At 39.3% G+C, this 12,720-nt stretch overlaps 1 long non-coding RNA gene across 1 annotated transcript in view; it reads right to left on the minus strand.

Annotated features, from left to right (window-relative positions):
- Positions 1-2,239: 2,239 nt before the first annotated feature.
- LOC131839299 (uncharacterized) overlaps positions 2,240-12,720 on the minus strand; it is a 185,479-nt gene continuing 174,998 nt past the window's right edge. Inside the window, exons 3-6 of the long non-coding RNA XR_009356915.1 lie at positions 10,546-10,588; positions 8,482-8,583; positions 4,065-4,223; positions 2,240-3,258 (exon numbers count right to left, since the gene is read on the minus strand). This is a non-coding gene — a long non-coding RNA (uncharacterized LOC131839299). The remainder of the gene's footprint in view (positions 3,259-4,064; positions 4,224-8,481; positions 8,584-10,545; positions 10,589-12,720) is intronic.

A 12,720-nucleotide genomic window follows, 5' to 3' on the forward strand; every position in this document is an offset into this window, starting at 1 on the left:
CATCTCCAAAGCTTGCCTGCTTTCCTCGGTCTGTTAAGGTTAGCTTTTATGGAGAATGTTTACCCTCTGTCCACCCTGCTGACCTCCTCTCTGACCACATCCCTCCTCTAAGGACTTTGGCTTCTTTCTGCTTCTGGCATCTGCTCACTCCCACCTCAAGACCTTGACATACTGTTGTTCTTTCTCTCCAAAATTCGCTCCCTCCAGACCTTCACTTGACTGTTTCCTTCACATTGTTCAGATCTGCCACTCAGAGGAGCATCCCAAAACTCTTCCTCTGTTTCAGCCACTCTCTACCATGTCATCTTTGTATTCATTTCTTTATATGATTAATCAGTACCTACTTTTTAAAAATATTTTTTGCTAGAATGTAAGCTCAATGACAGCAGAGGCTTTGTCTTTCTTATTCCATACTCACTCCCCAATGCTTATAACACATAAGAAGACTTAATAAGCTGCTAAGTTAATAGAGGCCGTGAAATGAATGAAAACTTACTTCATGGCCTCTATTAACTTAGCAGCTACTTTGAGAACATAGAAGTTTCTTTATATATCATTGAATCTCCTAGGGTACATAGTCTTTTCCCTAATAGATAGTAGTTAGTCAAATATTTATTGAACAAAAAGGAGTTCTTTGAATGTATTCTTATCATAATAACCCCAAAAACCAATAGTCTGCTGCCCACTAAAATCATCTAGAGAACTTTAAAAAAGCCACTGCCATTGCTCGACCCTGGTATTCTGATTTAACCGGTCTGGGAAGGAGCCTGGGTATCAATATTTTTTAAAGCTTCACCTATGATTCTAATGGACAGCTAAGGTTGAGAACCACTGCTTTAAGCCCTACAAAAGAATGCAAATCCAAATAAAATATGGAATTTCAAACAAGGTTTCGTACACAGCCATTGATTTAATTCTTGAATTGCTCTCCATGAGGAACTGTGAACAAATACCCTCTTTTGCAAAGACCTGCTGAAAGAGAACACTTTGAGGGGGGAAAAAGAAACTACTTGATGCCATACACTGAAGGAGGTGGCCTTTCAATGCAAACACTATTTAGACCCATCTACTCTTCACAATTGCTTTGGAAAAAATCATTGGCTTTAGCAGGCCCTCTATAAGTCAGAGCAGGAAAATATATACTGTGTCATAAAGGCATTTAGTATCACTCTTGAAACAATTTAGAGCCTAGATGCAAAAGGATGGATTATACCTCCCTATCATGGTGTTAATATGAATGTGTAAGCCTGCTGTATTGAGGATGCAATAGACCTGCAATGATTTAGGCAGAGAGGGTGTTTGCAAAGCAGAAGAAAGCTTGCCTAATTAGAAAACAAGGAATGGGAAAATAAATAAGGGGGTTGAACAAAGTCAGCTCCAGCACTAATTTGCCCGGAGACATCCTAACACTTGCTGCAAAATAAATCGAATTTTTGCTGTATACATTCAATATTTGTTAATAAGCCGCCAGCTAAGATTTTTCTGTATTTCCTGTACATGCAGGAAATGGTGTGTTTACTGTCAGACTGGCACACGCATTGAGCCACATGGAAGCAACTCCCAGTCTATGGAGGATAGCCTGGATCAGGGGAAGACTGTCCCCAGCAGCAAACCTGGGGAAGGTGAGGAGAGGGGGTGTGGGGGAGAGGAAACAGCATGGGTGGATCCATGAGTTTCACATATTATCTCAGGGAGGAAAATAATGATTTTTAGAGGCAATTTGACACGGAATTTCTCTCCTGCTAGTTTGGGTTAGCGTTTCTGAATGTGATAAATAGCAGGGCTATAGGACAGCCCATTTTTTTCTTTATTTTGATACCCTTACAGCAGTAATCATGCCTCTTGTCAAGCGTCTTAAAGATAAAGACAAATGTTCCCTATTGCTGTTCTGTCAATGCAGCTCAACCCAAGTCAAAGAAAGGGACCCTGCCAGATGTATGGGATGTACCATATTTCTTGTCTCCATCACAGACTGAGGCACATCCTGTCCCAATAGGATCCTCAGGTCAAAAAGAAAAAAAGAATAAAAGGAAAGTTACTGCTGACAGCACTGCGGCTTATTTTGCCTCTTCTAGGAACTAGCAAACCACGTGCATTACCTCTATGTTGACACTGAGATTTGCCTTCCTTTTTGGGAACTATTGATTAGACCATGCAACATATCTATAAGGTCAAACAGCAAAACAATCCCTCTGTCAAATGAGATGGGCTTTGGCATCCATGATTGTTTTTTGAGAGGCAGGCAGAGAGAGAGAGAGGAGGAAGCAGGCTCCCCACTGGCAGAGAGCCTGATGCGGAACTCGATCCCAGGACCCTGAGATCATGACCTGAGCCGAAGGCAGCGGCTTAACCCACTGAGCCCCCCAGGTGCCCCCATGATTGTTTTTTTCATCAGAAAGATTCCACACAGTCATCGTATATTGATGGTAGCAATATTTGAAAAACATAAAATTATTTCCAAAGATGTAGTTCAGGAACCCATTTGAAAAAAAAAAAAAATTGTGTATGCCAAAACAGATGGAGTCAGGCTTAATTGTTGAAATAAATTGCCATATGGAATACAACACAGCTGATTATTGTATTAACACTAATGTTAATATGCTTCGTCATTCTGTTGTCATTGTAGCTACAGTTGTCACCAGACTTTAATCAATATGTTTATAAGGGAACTCAAATTGTTGAATTTGGGACTCAAAGGAGATTTCATAGATTATCCAGTCATTTTACAAAGGAGAATACTGAGGCTTACAGAGGATAAATGATCTGCATAAAGGCATACCCCCTACAACTTGAAAATGAAAGGTATTCTGAAACCATAGGGCACATATGGGCAAGGCATTCATAAAAAAAAGTAAGGCCATTATGACTCAAGAGAAAAAAATACCACTATTGCAAATGAGCATGACAGGAAATTTAGTGCAATGAGATAAAGTAGACATGACTACCTAATTTGACAAGATTCTTTTTCAGGCTTAGCATCTCTTAGTTAATATCCAAGACATTATTATGTGTTCTCTTCTTGAACTTTTGCAGTGATTTCTCACTTAGTGCCTTCTTCCTAGGTTACTCTCAATATAAAATTAAAAAGCCGTTGTGGATGATAGAAGGAAAACACAAATAAGCCACAGGATATGGTGGTGGGGGTGGGGAATGGGACACAGGAACAAAGAGATATCTTCCATTTCCAGGTGTGGTGAGTAGAGTTTTTTCCTCTTCGTTTTTCTCATAACTGTTGATCCTTCCCTGGTCCTCTTTTCTCTGTAAAGTGGGAAATGAATGGGAATTGATCTGAAAAGCTATTTCGAAAGTTATTACAGGATTGTCAGTAATCCTCTAAACCTAACCTCCATCCCTACTGCCACCCCTATACCCAACACACAAAACCCTTTGAAAAGACAGTGTTGGAAGTCTGAAGTGAGAAAACAGTAAGCCAGTGGCCACCCCCTACTCCCACCCTAGCTCAAGGTCAGTGACCCAGAAAAAAGTGAGAGGAGGCCTCCAAAGTCTGTGAAAGTAATTGTACAGGTGCATTGAATGGTTGCTTCATTTCATGATGTGTGTTTCATCCTACCACAGCAAACTTTTAAAAGTCGTCCAAATCCTTTCATTTTCTCTGGATACCACCCCTGACAGAGTCCCCTGTTCCAGTACTCGTCACCTTTAATTCCTTTTTTTTGTTATTTTTTTCTATCCCTGCTTATTCATCAGCTCTTGCCTCTTCCCAAAAGGCCATTATTTATGCAACTCTGTGCCTAACACACAATAGGAAATCAGTAACTGTTATTGAATAAGTGTATGATTCTAACACTAACTGAGCTCCTGAGTCCTAAATGGTAGGCAGCGTATGTTTACGTGTTTGTGTCTGTTGAGTATTTGTTATATATGAGTTAGGGTAAAAGTCAAGTTGCTATAATGAAGAGACCTAAAAATATAGTGGCATACTTAAGAAGATAGTTTCTTTTTCTCTCCCCGTAACAGACCAGTGGTTCAGGACAGGTAAGGAGGCATGATCTGCAAAGTCATCCTAGGACCAAAGCTAGTGGGTTACCTCTGCCCTCTTTAACCTGTGGCTTCCATCTCTTGGTCTGAGACTACCCCACATCCCAGTCCGGAGGGAAAAATGAGTGGGTAGGAGGGCAGCGGACGGCAAGCAGCTTTCTTAGCACACGTTTCTTCCATTTGTGTCACATTGCCCATAATTTTGCCACATGACCACACCTTAGCTGCAAGAAAAGGCAGGGAAATTAGTCTCAAACTGGACAGCCGGTAAGCCCATATAAAACTCAAATGTGGGTAGGTGGGGGAAGGGGAAAGGTCTACTAATAAAACAAGAGAAAAGGGTGGATGTTGGGGGACCAGTTGTCTCTACCACAGTGAGTTTTGGAGGAAAAGGAAACAAAGAGAAAATACATTTCACAAAAATATAAACAATTAATAGGGACATGAGCTCTATCGGTTAGGTTTTTCTGCCCCAAACTTAGCACTTGAAACATTTATTTGCTTACATTTCAGTGGGTTAGCAATTTGGATTTGGCTCAGCTGGGATGATTTACTTCTGATCTGTCTGTTGTTGATCAGGCTCAGTCATGTGTCAGTGAGCTGACAAGAGCATCACTGGCATGTCTTGTAGTGGCTGGCTGTTGGCAAAGGCAAAGGAGGCAACTGGCCATATATGACTCATCATCCAGCAGGTAAGCCTTAGTTTCTTGACATCCCAGTGGCCACAGGGTTCCCAAAAGCAGCAAGGAAGGGTCTTGCGCATAGAACTTCCCAGGCTTTACTTGTATCACATGTGCTAATGCTTTGTTGGCAAAACAAGTCACACAGCCAAGTTCAGATTCAAGATACAAAGAAATAGATACCAGCTCTTTTTTTTTTTTTTTTTTTATACTTTTTTTATTTTTTATAAACATATATTTTTATCCCCAGGGGTACAGGTCTGTGAATCACCAGGTTTACACACTTCACAGCACTCACCAAATCACATGCCCTCCCCAATGTCCATAATCCCAACCCCTTCTCCCAAAACCCCTCCCCTCGGCAACCCTCAGTTTGTTTTGTGAGATTAAGAGTCACTTATGGTTTGTCTCCCTCCCAATCCCATCTTGTTTCATTTATTCTTCTTCTACCCACTTAAGCCTCCATGTTGCATCACCACTTCCTCATATCAGGGAGAGCTCTTAATGGGAATTGCAAAGATGTATCAAAGGGACATGCATATAGGAAGAAAAAGAATTTCTGACCATTTTTGTACACATCTACTACAAAAGCTAGACTCAAAGTACACACACACACACAAATATACAGAACATTCTGCAAAGCTTTAAAATTGTTCTTAAATTGTTAGCAAAATTTTGTAGAATGGATAATTAAATATATGCTATCTTAGCATCATGCAAAGTACAAATCTAAGTAAAATGAATCATTTTCACTCTCTAATTTAAGAAGTAAAATAAGCTCTTTAATAGTCTTAGAGAAGCATTATGAAAACAAAAATAACTCAACTTTCTGGATAATGACAGTCATACACCCCCAGAAAGAGTATCTTTTGAGCTCAATGAGTAAAATAGTGCTAAAGAAACTTAGAGAGCATTTTACAAAACCCCTTATTTAACTTTCTAATTCAATGCTGCAAGTCTTTATTGTGTGCCTACTGCATACTAAGCCCTTTGGCGATTGTGTAAAGATGAGGAATATGAGTTGTGACCTTTTTCTTCTTTTTTTCTTGTTAAATCTTTAATAACATGAGTTTGGTGAAAGTATTCTGATTTTATTTTATTTTATTTTATTATTTTATTTTTTTGATAGGAGAATCGAATAAGAAGGGTAACTTACTGAAATTATCCAAGGATTCAGTGGCAGGCACCAGAACAGAATCCAGAGCTGCCTTTGCTGAAGCACTATGGATGATAAAGAAGCCAGCAGGACAAAAGAGGGCTAGATGGTGACCTGCCTAATTTTAGAAATGTATAGATGCAAAAATGGAATCCTAAAGTTCTAGATGGAAGTAGTAAAATTAACCCTATGTGATTAGCATTATAATAAGCCTCTAGAAGCCTCCCAGCTCACTCAGAGTAAAATCCAAAGTCTTTACTATGCTCTAGGAGGTCATGAAAGACCTAGCTACTCCTCTGACCGCATCTACCATTCCCTTCTCCCTCCCTCTCCTCCCACTACCCTGCCTCATTGTTGTTCCTCAATAACACCAAGACATCTCCTCAGAGCTCATCACTTCCTATCCCCTCTGACTGGACTACTTTTCTTTCCCAGGTCTCTGCAAGTCTCCCCTCAAATATTTGCCTTACTAAGGAGGCCGTCCTAACATAATAAACAAAACACCTCTACCTCTCATTCGCCACTTAATGTGTTCTCTTTTTTATTCTTAGTACCTATCGTCACCTGACTTCATGGGTATTTCTTGTCTGTCTCCCCTACTAAATATAAGCTCTTTAGGATATGGTCTGTTTTTGTTGGATGTTTTATCTGTAGTACCTAGGAGAATGTCTGGCACACAGTAAGTGTTCAGCAAACACTTGTTGAATGAATGAATTATCTTTTACTTATATATATTATGTGTTATATGATGTATCTACACCTATGCAAATATAGATAGATTAGATACATAGATACGTAGATGCACATGTGCGTACCACATATGTCAGTGGAGAATAATTGGGACACTGTGGTTCTGGGATACATTAACAGTCTCTTTTCACCAGGGCACCATTGTCACTCTAAAATTATTAACTTTGTTTCTACCTGGTTCTGATCTCCTTTTGTTATTCTGTTGCAGTATTCACTGACTGGTTTCTGATTTGTATTTTGCACAGATTCCTGAATTTCACCTTCTTTTATCCAACCAGGTATAACTAATTAATGACCTTCAATTGCTTATAAGGCATTCTTTCAAGTAGAGAGAACGTCTACCCTGCAACACATAGGTACTGTCTATAATAGTTATTTCTTTCGATCTAAATGGTCCCTTTCCTATTTGCTATGACACAAACCCAGACAATGATGAGAGTGTTCTCCACACCACAAATGCTGTATTATGAAATCTACCCCCGCCACACACACCCAACTCCTGCTATGCACTATCCATGGCAGATATATAATGAAGAGATTTAAATGCACCTTTCAGTCGTTGGATTCCTGCAAGGAAAGGAAGCCTTTCAGATTAATTATTGCTTGGAAACCTCTCCCCACATAAACAAAAGCTATTTGTTGTGTGGTTGTTTTCTGCTCAAACATCCTCTCCCTTAAATATGCGGGAATACAAGCTCCTGGCTTCTTAGTTCACTGAGGGCTTGCCATTTGAACCCTTCTATGACTAGATACATATGGGCCACTGAGCACAGGTAGATCACCATAGAGAGAATGCCAGAGGAGCGGGGAGGACAGGCAGAAAGAACTAGAGTGGAGAGTAAAAAGAAAGGATGGGCAGGTAGGAGAGTTTATAAGATAGCACCTACCTTCCCAGCTCTCAATTCTAGCCCTTCTCTTGACCCCAACAACCACTTCCCCAATTTAGACCCTTACAATCTCTCACTAGACTGTTCCTGTGGCCCTTAAATGTTCTCCCTGACTCTAGTTTGACTCTAGTTTCTCTTTCCACTACCTTCACCTTGACGGAACCACCTGAGACTTTCCTAGCTCACAAGTGGCATGATATCAGCTCCAGTGACCTTCAGTGCTTCTTAATACTGGTAGCGTCAACCGCCTACTCCTAAACTCCTCACTGATCTCATCCCAGGTCCCTTTCTTAACTTCAACTCTCAGTACACACCCTCACTCAGCATCAATACTGCAGCTAAAAAGAGCTGCACATCGGGTACTTTCTGAATTTTTTTCACCCTGCCTCTTTTTACTTCTTCTATCAAGAAACCCTTCCCTTGATAGCCAGCTCACTCCTCCTGCTCTGGATGATATTGACCTAATTCATGAGACCCTCCTTGGTCCTTTCATTAGGAATTAATCATTCCTTCCTCTGTGGTCCATCAGGTTCTAAAATTTCTTCTCTATGGAATATGTATCATACTCTTCCTTGTTATTTGGTGTATGTCTTAATCTCCTCCAGTAAACTGTAGTCTCTTTAAAAAGGTATTCATCTCCATATTCCTTATGGGGCTTATACCCTGTGCTAGGCATGATTTCAAATGCTGCAGGTGTGTTAGCCATTTTTTAATCCTCGTAATAACTATACAAAGTAGATCCTTTTATCCCCATTTCTCAAATAAGTAGAGCTAAGTACAGGCAAGTTAGGTAATTTGCGTACCTTCCTAGTGCTAGTATGTGCGGGAGCTAGTCAGACTGACCCCAGAGTCCGTGTACTTAAGCACTGTACTATGCATATATTTAAATTTATTCAAATAAAGCATTTAAATAGTTCCAAAGACTGATAGAAAATGCTGTAAGAGAAGGCAATAGGAATATCAGTGAGAAATTCAGACTCAGAAAGCCCAGAGAAGTTAAGCTGCTTACCTGAGTTCACACAGTGAGTTATAGGCAGAGACAGAAAGAAATCTGGGTCTCCAGAGGCTGATCTACTGTTCTTTAAACTAGATAATGGCTGCCATGTGGTTCCTATAGAGTGATTGGGCAACAAAAAGAAAAAAAGATGAGAAATATAATTGAGTCTCCTGTAATTGTAAAAAGTAATGAGAAACTCAGGCAAAGATGGATCTCAATATACTACAAGCAAACTCTAATAAACACATCTCTGCAGATGAATTTTCTTAAGCTCTAAAATGCAAAAACCTAAATCCATGGATCCAAGTAAATGCAAAATGCAAATGGAGAGAACCTACAAAACAATTGCAAACTCTTTTTTAGGGACTTACCATATGTTGGGAGCTGTGTTAGCCCTTGATCTAATTTAATCCTCACAACTAACCCATTGTTATTATTATTAGCCTCATTTTATGGAGGAGGGAACCGTCTAAGGTCACAGAGAGGCCAAGAAGTAGCAGGTATTGCACAGAGTACTGGGTGTGGTGCCTAAGCAATAAATTTTGGAACACTGAAAAAAAAATTTTTTTTTTTTTTTAAATGGAGTAGCTGTGGGATACATATTCCAAAGGGGTGCAATTTTTCAGAAAATGGAAGTTTATTCTCTAAAGTCCTAAAACCATTTTGGATTTCAGCGCTTTCATATGTTGTATAAACTTTCTTGCCTTCCAAGAGAAAGAATTATAATATATTTTAATCTTTTAAATTAATTAATTTGTGGTTCCCAAAATCACTGTGTGTCCCTACATCCCAGAAACCTTCAAAGTGGTTGTTAATAGGCAATTATCATACAGTGCCTTATTAAGGTGGGTGTGTCTAGTGTCTCACAATAAAGGGTCTTTAAGTTTCCTAGTTTTCTTAGTCCCTTTGCCCGCTTTTGTAGTTTTCCCCACCCCTTCTCTCATCAAAACACAGCAGCTATTATTTCTGGCAGTTTTTTGCCTTCATATCCTCTCTTTCTGCCATGGGCTGGGAAACTCTGTTAGAATTTGGTAGAACTTCGAAGCTTTAAAATTTAAATGAAGGGCTACGATCCTGGATCATAAGTGAAGTTCCTGAGCAGAAGGGAAGCCATGCATTTTCCCTTTTCTGATCAAACCCCCTTCTCTAGCTGTATCCTAACCATTTAAGTGCTAGACAAATGCTCGGGGCTTGGTGGGAGTTGGATATGACCGTGTAATGTTTCTGTGTAATGAGGCTTATCAAGAAGAATAAAAATGCAACCATTTTAAAGAAAATATAATAAGATATTCTAATAGGATCAGACTGTAAAAATTCAACTGTTGTTTTTATTCTGTATTAAATATTAAAAAGGTGATACGGTAAGAACCTGGACATAGACCTAGAAATTCTGAAATATACCATCTCTTTCTACTGCTTTCTGATAATTGACTTTGGGCAAGTTACTTAATTTTCTCTGAGCTTCCATTTTTTATTTCCTATCTTAAACTGTGGATAATGATAAAACCTACCTCATAAAATATGGAAAGTATCTTATATATAACAGCTTTAAAATCCCATACAATAGAGTTGAGATCCTATTTTTATTACTTGAAATTAAAATATACTTTGCCTTAAAGTTAAATTCATGGTATAGCATTTATCACTCATAATTATATGGCACAAAAGTTAAAGAATTCATGTGGTCATCTTAGAAATTCTAAAGCTAGTAGAATTTTATCTTCAGAGTGTCTGCATGGGTTGAATTTACCAATAATCATTTGAGACAGATGGCTTAAATTCAGAAGTTTCTTGCTAAATATCTGTTGGAGGAATGGATGGATGAAAAGAAATATCAACACTTGGACACAAAGTTAATATTTAAAAAGGATGAATTATGGATGAATGTGTGCATTTGCATATGTGTGTATATATATATTCATTCATTTATTTGTTATCTCCATATCTGCTAAGAAATATATATACGTGTGTATGTGTGTGTGTGTACAGCTGTATCCATACATATCTGCTAAGAAAAATTATTCTACCTAAATTAGAAGCATCTCAATACAAGAAGATCAATTTAGCAATACCTACCCAACTTGAACTTGAAGTATGAAGGATTCTCAGAAACATGGAACTAGAAGGAAGAGGAGAGAAACCAGGTAAAGTAACAATGGAGGTGGGAATAGCACAGACCCTGGTCCAGCAATCAAGACTGGCCCAGGGAAAGGGAGCTGGATCGTCTAAGGCTTAGAATCCAGGGGTACAGCAAACGTGGCACAATTCAGGAAACCATTACTCCTGGGTAGTCAGGTCTTACAGATAGAGTGCGCCGAAATGGCCAGTTCCAAAAGAAGGAGAGCAGAGAGTCTCAGGAAATGAAAAGGACGGTAATCAGTAACGGCAGTCCCGGGAGATTTTCCCATTTCCTACAGAGTTGGGGCCTGCAGTCTATTGTTCCAGGATGGTGTCCAGCCCTCATAGAAAGAGACTCAAAGGACCCAAACTGGCTGGTATTTGGGGCCAGTCAGTGGAAATAGGCAGAGAGATATATTGCTGGCACTCTTGTGGCTAAGGGAGAAGCTTGAGGGAACAAAGGTACCAGACCAGGTAAAAGAGAGAGTAGCAAATAATATATAATCTAACCATGTGATAACAAAATAGTTGTTAGCCTGAGTCTAACTGTTAAGGACAAGATTCAAGGAAGAAATGGAGCCCAGCACCCATGGCTGGGCTGAGTCCTGGATCCCAGATCCAGGGTAGGACTCATTTTCAAGTTTTCCTAAATAGTGAAAATGAGGCTATATGTCTTTCTCACTCAAGATTAGCTTTAGGGGGTCCCTGGGGGCTCAGTCATTGGGCATCAGCCTTTGGTTCCAGTCATGATCCCAGGGTCCTGGGACTGGGCCCTTGCATCAGGCTTCCCACCACTCCCCCTGCTGTGTTCCCTCTCTTGCTGTGTCTCTCTCTGTCAAATAAATAAATAAAATCTTAAAAAAAAAAAAAAAAAAAGGTTAGCTTTAGACTCAGGAAATAGCTAGTGCTGGGTAGGGAGAATCAACAGCCCTAGTTATAAAAAATAGGGAAAACAGAAGCAGGAGAAACAATGCTGATAATGTTTCTGTTGAAACTACATTTTGAAAAGCTGCTTGAGGGCAGAAACAAAGTCTTCTTTATCTCTTCATATCTTTTTTTTTTTAAGATTTTTATTTATTTATTTGACAGATCACAAGTAGGCAGAGAGGCAGGCAGAGAGAGAAGAGGAAGCAGGCTCCCCACTGAGCAGAAAGCCTGATGCAGGGCTCAATCCCAGGACAGTAGGATCATGACCTGAGCCGGAGGCAGAGGCTTTAACCCACTGAGCCACCCATGTGCTCCTATCTCTTCATATCTTATACAACAGTCTTGCATAGTTGGTAGGCACTACAGTTAATCTCCTCAGCAAAAGCTAAAATACATCTATACTCATAGGTACAAATTAAGACCTCCAGTCATTATATAATTGTAACAAGCACCACTTACCTTTTCTCTCCTGTGTGTCTGTAAACAAGTATATCCTGCCATATCCCCCTTTATTCTCAAAAATATTTTTACAGCTTCTGACCTCATGTCTATTTGGGCCCTGATTGCTTTTCAGAGGAAAGTATAAGTCACTTCCATAGTATTTATCTGCTAATCTTAAACCCTCTTATCAAAGGTATTTTGACTAATATAGACTAGAGCTCTGAGCTTCTGCATAATTTTCTCTTCATAATAATGCCAAATTTAATTAGACAAACATTTGCTTAGCCACTACCATGGCAATTCAATGAAAGGATACAAAGGAATAACAAGTATTTGGAGCATATATGATTATGACATGGTCCCCGTCCTCAAGAAGCTTTAAAACTAGTCAGATAAACAGATACAAGTAATGAAGTACGCTAAAGTTGAATGAAAAAAATACAATAATGAAGGAGCAAAGAATATGGAAGTAGAAGCAATTAATTTCAACTTAAAGTGTATATGTTACAAAGTTCAAAATCACCTCCCCTGTGCATTTTCTGGACCCTCAAACAAATTGCTACTCTCTTCTCAGAAGGAAATTTTTTAGACATCCTACCATCTCAGTTTTATGTCCCCCATTCTCCAAGTAGTCTGAAAATTGATGGAGGACTTTGTGTCTCTGGTACAGGTCCTTGGACATAAGCAACATTTAATCTCCATTTTTAAGTTGAACAAAAATACACATGCACACACATAAAATAAATGCGTATTGTTTGAGGAGAT

Source organism: Mustela lutreola, chromosome 8 (assembly GCF_030435805.1).
Source record: "Mustela lutreola isolate mMusLut2 chromosome 8, mMusLut2.pri, whole genome shotgun sequence".
NCBI lineage: Eukaryota > Metazoa > Chordata > Mammalia > Carnivora > Mustelidae > Mustela > Mustela lutreola.